Source organism: Balaenoptera acutorostrata, chromosome 1 (assembly GCF_949987535.1).
Source record: "Balaenoptera acutorostrata chromosome 1, mBalAcu1.1, whole genome shotgun sequence".
Lineage (NCBI taxonomy): Eukaryota > Metazoa > Chordata > Mammalia > Artiodactyla > Balaenopteridae > Balaenoptera > Balaenoptera acutorostrata.
The window spans coordinates 18,594,287-18,602,266 of record NC_080064.1 but is presented as its reverse complement, the minus strand read 5'-3'; the positions used below and the strand labels follow the sequence as shown (position 1 = coordinate 18,602,266).

General features: G+C 47.1%; 1 non-coding gene across 1 annotated transcript; it reads left to right on the top strand.

Moving 5' to 3' along the window:
- The first annotated feature begins 5,284 nt into the window (after positions 1 to 5,284).
- On the top strand, positions 5,285 to 5,357 carry TRNAG-UCC (transfer RNA glycine (anticodon UCC)). The gene has a single exon. It is a non-coding gene; the product is annotated as a tRNA-Gly (tRNA).
- Positions 5,358 to 7,980: the final 2,623 nt, after the last annotated feature.

The window sequence follows — 7,980 nt, the reverse complement described above, 5'->3', positions numbered from 1 at the left end:
GCTCTTAGCCAGAGGCTGAGGCAGAGTCAGTGGTGAGTGAAACGGTCTCTGTTTGCAGCCAAGCTGGGGTCAAGGGCTTTGGGGTGAGCCAGCCAAGGGCTGTCAGTACGGTTGGAATTCATCAGTTTGAGAAATTCTGAAAGGCTTCAGGGCAGCAGCAGTTGGAACTGGGGTAGGGGCGGGGGAGGTAAATGAACTGTTGATGAGAATGTAAAATGGTACAACCACTGTGGAAAACAGTATAGTGATTCTTCAAAAAATTAAAAATAGAAGTGCCGTATGATCCAGCAATTCCACTTCTGGGTACATACCCCAAAGAATTGAAAGCAGGGTCTCAAAGAGATATCTGAACACCCATGTACATAGCAGCATTATTCACAATAACTAAACATGGAAGCAACTCAAATGTCCATCTATGGACGAATGGACAAACAAAATGTGGTCTATCCATATAATGGAATACTATTTAGCCTCAAAAAGGAAGGAAATTCTGACACATGGTACAGCATGGAGGAACCATGGAGGGCATTATGCTAAGTGAAATAAGTCGTCACAAAAAGACAAATAACCATATGATTCCACTTACACGAGGAACTTAGAGGAGTTGACTAAATTCATAGAGACAGGGACTTCCTTGGTGGTGCAGTGGTTAAGAATCTGCCTGCTAATGCAGGGGACACGGGTTCGATCCCTGGTCGGGGAAGATCCCACATGCTGCGGAGCAACTAAGCCCTTGCGCCACAGCTACTGAAGCCCGCGCGCCTAGAGACTGTGCTCCGCAACAAGAGAAGCCACCGCAATAAGCCCGCGCACCGCAATGAAGAGTAGACCCTGCTCGCCGCAACTAGAGAAAGCCCGCGTGCAGCAACGAACACCCAATGCAGCCAAAAATAAATAAATTATAAAAAATAAAATAAAATAAATGAATTCATAGAGACAGAAAGTAGAATGGTGGTTGCCAGAGGCTGGGGTGAGGGGGAATGGGGAGTTATTGTTTAGTGGGTACAGAGTTTCAGTTTTACAAAATGAAAAGTTATGGAAATGGATGGTAGTGAGAAGAGCAGATTATAAATATATTTAATGCCACTGAACTGTATACTTAGAAATGGTTAAGATGGTAAATTTTCTGTTTGTGTATTTTACCACAATAAAAAAATTGAGAAAAAAAGGCAAAGGAAACCAACTTCCATAGTAGGATCTTTTTTATCTTCACCACAATCTAGAAGGTAGATATACCCACTCTATAGAAAGGACAACTGAGGTCAGAAAGGTGAAGATTCACCAGGGTGTCAGGGAGAGAGCTGGATCTGGGACCAGGTCTGTCAGGCCCCAAAGCCCATGCTCTTCCCTTGCGCGCACCCAGCGCCTGGGGGATGGAGAGCACTGCCTTAGAAGAGGAGGTCCTGGAGTCGGGGTGGGGATGGGGAATAAAGAGCTTGAATGGAGGCCTAAGGCAGGACTGGTTCCAGAACTCCTAGCAGGTGTGAGTGCAATGAGTGGAGGTGAAGAGCTGGGGTGAGGTCATCTGTGACAAGCAGAGAAGCCTGGACTTGAGCCTTCTCCCTCCCCCCACTTCCCAGATGAGGAAACTGAGGACCTGTGGCTCGCCCAGTCCTCCATAATGCAGTGGGCGGGTGGCCTGCTGGAGGGGGACTGAGGGAAGAAAGGAGATGCAGGTTGGGCAGCAGCTGCCACCTCTCCCCGCTTGCCCGCCCACTGCCCACTCCTCCCAGGACCACTCCCCCACCCCCAGGCTTGGCCTGGTCGCCTGACTTACAGGTGGGAGTGACTCAGGCCCGGGGCCCACTCTGGTGGCCCTGGCCCCTGGGCCACAACGGAGCTCTGGGCCTCTCAGCTGTGATGTCAGGGCCCTTCCTTCCTCCCACATCTGCTTGAAAAGGTCACCTATTTTAAACTCTTCCTCACCCCACCCTGTCCCTCCCCCCAAAAGAGGATGAGTTTTTCTAACCTGTGTCAACAGCTCAGTTCAGTACCCAAACATCTTTCTCTCCTGGTGTCCATCATCAGGGCCTCCACCAGAAAACACCAGCCCCAGCAGACTCCCCCAGGTAGGAGGAACCCACCCTAGCTGCTTTTAATTTGATAAAGAATTCCCGAGCACCTACTGCACGGCAAGCACTGTCCTCGGCCCCCAAGGATAGATCCCTGCCTTCCTGGAGCTTTCATTTTAATGGAGGCAGACAGACAACAAATGGATGAGTCAACAAATTCAGTAACAAGATAATTTCTAATGGTGACCAGCGCTATAAAGAAAATAAAACAGGCTGAGAAGTTAGTGACTTGAGTGGTTACTCCACACAGAGTGGTCAAGGAAGGCTTCTCTGAGGAGGTGACAGATTTGAGAAAGAGCATCCCAAGGAGAGAGAAGAGCAAGTGCAAAGGCCTTGAGGGGGAAATGGAAAGGTATGTTAGAGCAGGGGTTCTCCACATGGGTCCCCAACCAGCAGCATCCCCTGGGAACCAGTTAGAAATGTAAGTTCTTGGGACCTACTCCAGACCTACTAAAAACCTTTAAGGGTGGACCCTAGCAGGCTGAGTTTTTAATAAGTCCTCCAGGTGATTCTGATGCACCTTAAAATTTGAGGGTCACTGCATTGGTGCTCAGGAAGAAAGTCTTGTGGCTGGAGTGGGGTGGCAGGGAGAGGGGTACCCCCTGATCCTTGGCCTCATTCTAGCCCATCCATTCACTGCCTTGCCTCCTCCTGGCCTCACCATCCTGGCCCACTCAAGGCAAAACTGAAAGCCCTCCCAAAGCTTCTCGTTGCCCTCTGGCTGAAATTAAAACCTCTCAACTGGGCTTATGAGACACCTCAAGATCTGCCCTCACCTACCTCTCCAGCCTCATCCCTCACCCTTCTCCCTTTCAAATCTTACGCTCCTAAATAACAGATGTTCCTGAACTCCTCCAAACATTCTGTTTTCTTTGTCTAGAATACTATTTCTCCACTTCTTCACCTGGCTAATTTTCACCCCTCCTTCAAAACACAACTCCCTCCTTCAGGAAGTCCTCCCTGATTGCCTAGTTAGGGTGCAGGACCCCACGTCTCTGCCTCCACACCAACCAGCCCCCATGCTTCCCCATCATTGTGTTCATCACGTAGGTTTGACATTATCTGAGGGAAGAAAGGTTGTTTTTACTTTTATTTTTATTTCCAGTTCTATTGAGATATAATTGACATATAACATTGTATTAGATTAAGGTATACAACATAATGATTTGTGTATGTACGTGTTGTGAAATGATCGCCACAGTAAGTTTAGTTAACATCCATCGCCTCACATGGTTACAAATTTATTTTTTCTTGTGATGAGAACTTTTAAGAGCTGCTTACTGTCCTAGCAACTTTCAAAGATACAATACAGTAAACTTCAGCCACCAAGCTGCACATTACATCCCCAGAACTTATTTCTTTTATAACTGGAAGTTTGTACCTTTTGACCACCTTCATTCAATTTCCCCCCACCCCCAGGTTGTTTTTTAAATGAATTCTTTTCTATTTAATTACACAGGTAATACATGAACATGTACTTATTATAAAATTTTCAAACATACAGATACAGTGAAAGATCTCCTCTTGGATGCCCGTTTGCTGTCCATTCATACATTTTTGGGTGCATTGCGCACGTATGTATAGGTGTACAGACGTTAAAGGTTCATTTTGAGGTTTTTTTCATTTGTAAATGGAATCATATGGGTAAGAATTGTTCAGTAACTTGTTTTCTTTACTTAACAGTGTCTTGGAGGTCATCTATGTCAGAACATGGAGACCTACCTTACTGTTTTTAACTACCATATAATATTCCAAAATATGACTGTACTGTCTTTTTTTAGCCGTTCCCTAAATGTATTAATCATGTTTTAAATTTTCTGTGTTTTATGATGCTTTCACATTCTAGAGCCTTGCTAATCCTGGATAGATTGCTCCTCACAGGGCTAGCAATTTCCTAGGTATCAATAGTAAACAACTTGCCTGAGAACACCCTTTTTATATACAAACCAACCAATTCAAAACCCATATCCCCAATCACCTCTTCTATCTAACTCTCACACATCAAGTCAATATTTTCCCTGCCCTAAATCACCCCAGGTCCAGGTACTGGACACCCAGGAACCACTCCTACAGCCCAGAGATTACTAACATTCAAACTAGCAATCCTAAGCGGTTCAAACTTGCCCACCCTACCTTGCCCATTCCTTCCCAGGGGAACCACAATAAAGGCTCTGGGCCACGATCTCACTTGCTTCTTCTGCTTCCTGACTGACCCTGGTGCTTCCTCATGTAGCCTCATGTGGTGTGGTGTGCGCCCCCATCTCTTTGGAACTGTAAGTCATAAAACTTCTTTCAGTGGCATTGGCCTTACTGTTGTCATGCAATCACCTCTATAAATTAACCCCAGGTACAATAAAAACACAGAATGATGGACATTTAGAGGTTTTCAACTTTCCACTGTTACAGAAAAAGCTGCAGTGATCATCTTGCATATGCCTCTTTGTACATATGTGTATTTCTTTAGCTGGTGGAACAGCCGGGTGCTAATTACCTAATTACTCATTGACCTCCATGGGCGATGCCCCTCCCAGGCAGAGCCCCTGATCCCTTCACCTTGTCAGTTTCATAACTATTGAATCACAGAATGAATGAGACTCCTCCTCAAGGATGGTCCCTGGAATGGTTTGGTAAGCACCAAAGAAGCTCTGTGGTATAAAACATCTTCTCCATCCACCCTGTCTCCTGAATCTCCTCCCGTGTGAACCTTAGCATTACCTGGTCAAGGGAGATTTCCCCTGGAAAGTCGAACACAGCCAGAAAGTCAGTGTGAGCTCTGTCAGAATCATGCCACAAGGAAAGAACACGGGGAGCTTCTGGGTTAGTCAACATCTGGAGATTTGTGGGGAGTGGCCCTCGGAAAGTGTATGGAAGCTCCACGCCTGTTCCCACACACCTTGCCCTACTCAAGTCTTCCATCTGGCTGTTCCTGAGTTATATCCTTTTATAATAAACTGGTAATCTATTAGTAACATTGGCCCTGCCCACTGGAAAGCAATGGGCTTCCTGGAGCTTCGTTGCTGGGACTCCCTTCTTCAGCCTACATAGGGCTGCCCCATTCAAACATGCCTGGCTTCTAAGCTCTGGTGACACTGGTCTAGGCTGAGGCTGTGCTTTGCATCTCTTTGGCTTTTAAGATATTGAAATATACCCCCATCTCCCATATAACTCTAAAGACTTCATTAAAACATCTTTTTAAGAAAGAAAGAGGGAATTCCCTGGTGGTCCAGTGGTTAGGACTCTGCTCTTCCACTGCAGGGGGCCTGGGTTCGATCCCTGGTCAGGGAACTAAGATCCCACAAGCCAAGCAGTGAGGCCAAAAAAAAAAAAAAAAGGAAGAAAGAAACTGGTTTTACAGTCAGAAGATCTGGACAAGTCACTCTACCCCTCTGAGTCTTGGTTTCCTCACCTCCCAGAGTGACTGTCAGAATACATGTAATACATATAATAACATAATAATGTATATAAAGCCCCTCACTAGCAGATGTGCTAAAAACAAAACAGGCTGTGTCTTCTCCATTTGCCCCTCCAGATTGGCTCTCCCTTTTCTACCTGGGGAAGCATCTGGGCTTCTCTGCTCTCTGGAATTGGCCAGTGGAAGCACCGGCAGAAGACTGGTGTCTAAAGGGAGAGAGAGGAGTCAGGTATTTATTGTCCTGGCTCCCTTTTCCCTGCTGGGCTGGGTTGACTGTGTTGAGTTTGTCTACCTAAGGTCACAGCTCCTTTCCTGTAGCTACAGTCTCCCCACTCCTTCCCTTCACCCCTTCTGGGCTGTTGTTAATCCCTAGGTGCCCATCCATCCCTTACCCCTGCCAACCCTTTCAGAGATTAAGGCCCTTTATTAAACTCTCTCCAGGTGCCCCTTCCAGGGGGCCATCTGCTTCCTGCTGGAACCTTGACTGATGCGAGGAACCACTTTCCCTGCAGGTGCTCTCCCTGCCTGTCCTGCACCCCGCTGCAGAAAGAAGGTCCCTGTATCCCAAAGGATAGACCAGTTTTGAGGAAGTCTTCAGAGGAGTGAGACCCCATTTGGGAGAGGAGGCCTGGGAGGGGAGTCTCTGCAGAGCTGAGACTTGTCTATCCAACTCCCTTCTACCAGCCCCAGTGTCCAGGGTCTGGGATCCTGACTCACACAAGTAAACCCATCCAGGACCAGCCAGTATACCCCAAACCAGCATATTCATTGATCCTGAGAGAGATACAGGCTGAGTGGCAAGAATCCTGAGGTCAGCTGGTCAGAAGGTTCTCTTTCAGGAATCAGTAGTGATAATAAGAGTGACCAGATACTGAGCACCTACTATGTGTCTAGGCACTGTGCTAGAACTTTCATTCATTCATTCAGCAAATATTTATTAAGGGTCTACTATATGCTGGGTACCATTCTAAGCCGTGGGGATATGGCCATGAACACAACAGATAAGAACACTGCCCTCGGGCTTCCCTGGTGGCGCAGTGGTTAAGAATCCGCCCGCCAATGCAGGAGACATGGGTTTAAGCCCTGGTCAGGGAAGATCCCACATGCCGCGGAGCAACTAAGCCGGTGAGCCACAACTACTGAGCCTGCGTGCTACAACTTCTGAAGCCCACGCACCTAGAGCCCATGCTCCCAACAAGAGAAGCCACCACAATGAGAAGCCCGTGCACCGCAACGAAGAGTAGCCGCCACTCACCGCAACTAGAGAAAAGCCCGCATGCAGCAATGAAGACCCAACGCAGCCAAAAATAAATAAAGTAAAATAAATAAATGTATTAAAAAAAAAAAAAAGAACACTGCCCTCTTGGAGCCCTAGGAGAAGAGCATCTGTGATCCTAGTTTGTCCTTGAATAAGGCTATTGAGGTCCAGAAACTTGCCAAAGGCACTCAGCTGGTAAATGGCTGAGCCAAGATCTGAACCCAGGCTTCCCAGCAGGAATCATCATCTTAGAAAACTACAGGAGGATGGGGGGGGGGCAGCTTGGGAAGAGCCAAACCCAACTCTCTGGAGTGAGAGGACCTGGGAGGATGATGTCTTGAGCTCGGGGGAGGGGCTGCGAGGCTCCCATCTGTATTCCAGATGCCTGCTGTGACTAAAATATAGGATCCGGGGCCCAGGGTGACACAGCCTGGGAAGGATGCTCTGCGAAACGATGCTCATACTTATTACTTCTTTGTAATTTCCTTCTTGATGTAAAATTTGTGAGTCACGGTCTCAGAACCTGTCTAGGTTTCACAATCCACACAGATGATTGCAGACACTATCGTGTCTCCTGCCAGAACATTTTCGACAGTCATTTCTCCCCCCTCCCCCCCCCATTTGGGACATCAGGGATTTATTTTGGAAGGTTGGTGGGAGCAAGGCAGGGAAAGGTAAGCACAGGACATTATGGGCCACTCAAGGGGCAGTCGTGCCAAAGGTCTGGTCAGAGTTTCCTCTCCCCAAACACAAGCAGACATCCATTTCATTGAGCACCTACTATGGGGAGACAGTTGATTAAGCAAAGTTGGGCAGTGGTTAAAACCAGACCCTGGATTGACTGGATTCAAGTTCCAGCTCTACCACTTTCTGGCTGTGTGACTTCAGGCAAGTCAGTTTACCTCTCTGAGCCTCAGTTTCCTTATGGGTAAAATGTTAGAAATAATAGTGCCTCCCTGACAGGGTTGCTATGAGAATGAAGCAGCACATCTAAATGCTTAGAAGAGGACACAGCACGTTGTGAGTGTGCGAAAACGGTTAACAGTCATTACCATCATCAAACACAAGTAGAGAAACACACATGTAACATGTTCACATCACATTTGCATATGTATAATAATAATGCGATTGTGATACAGATGGATACTCATGGTAGGCAGTTTCATCCCTCACGTGCGCTCTTCAGCACTGACACCGCACCCTTGCTTAGCATGAGTTCGCTAGGTCCTCACCTCTTT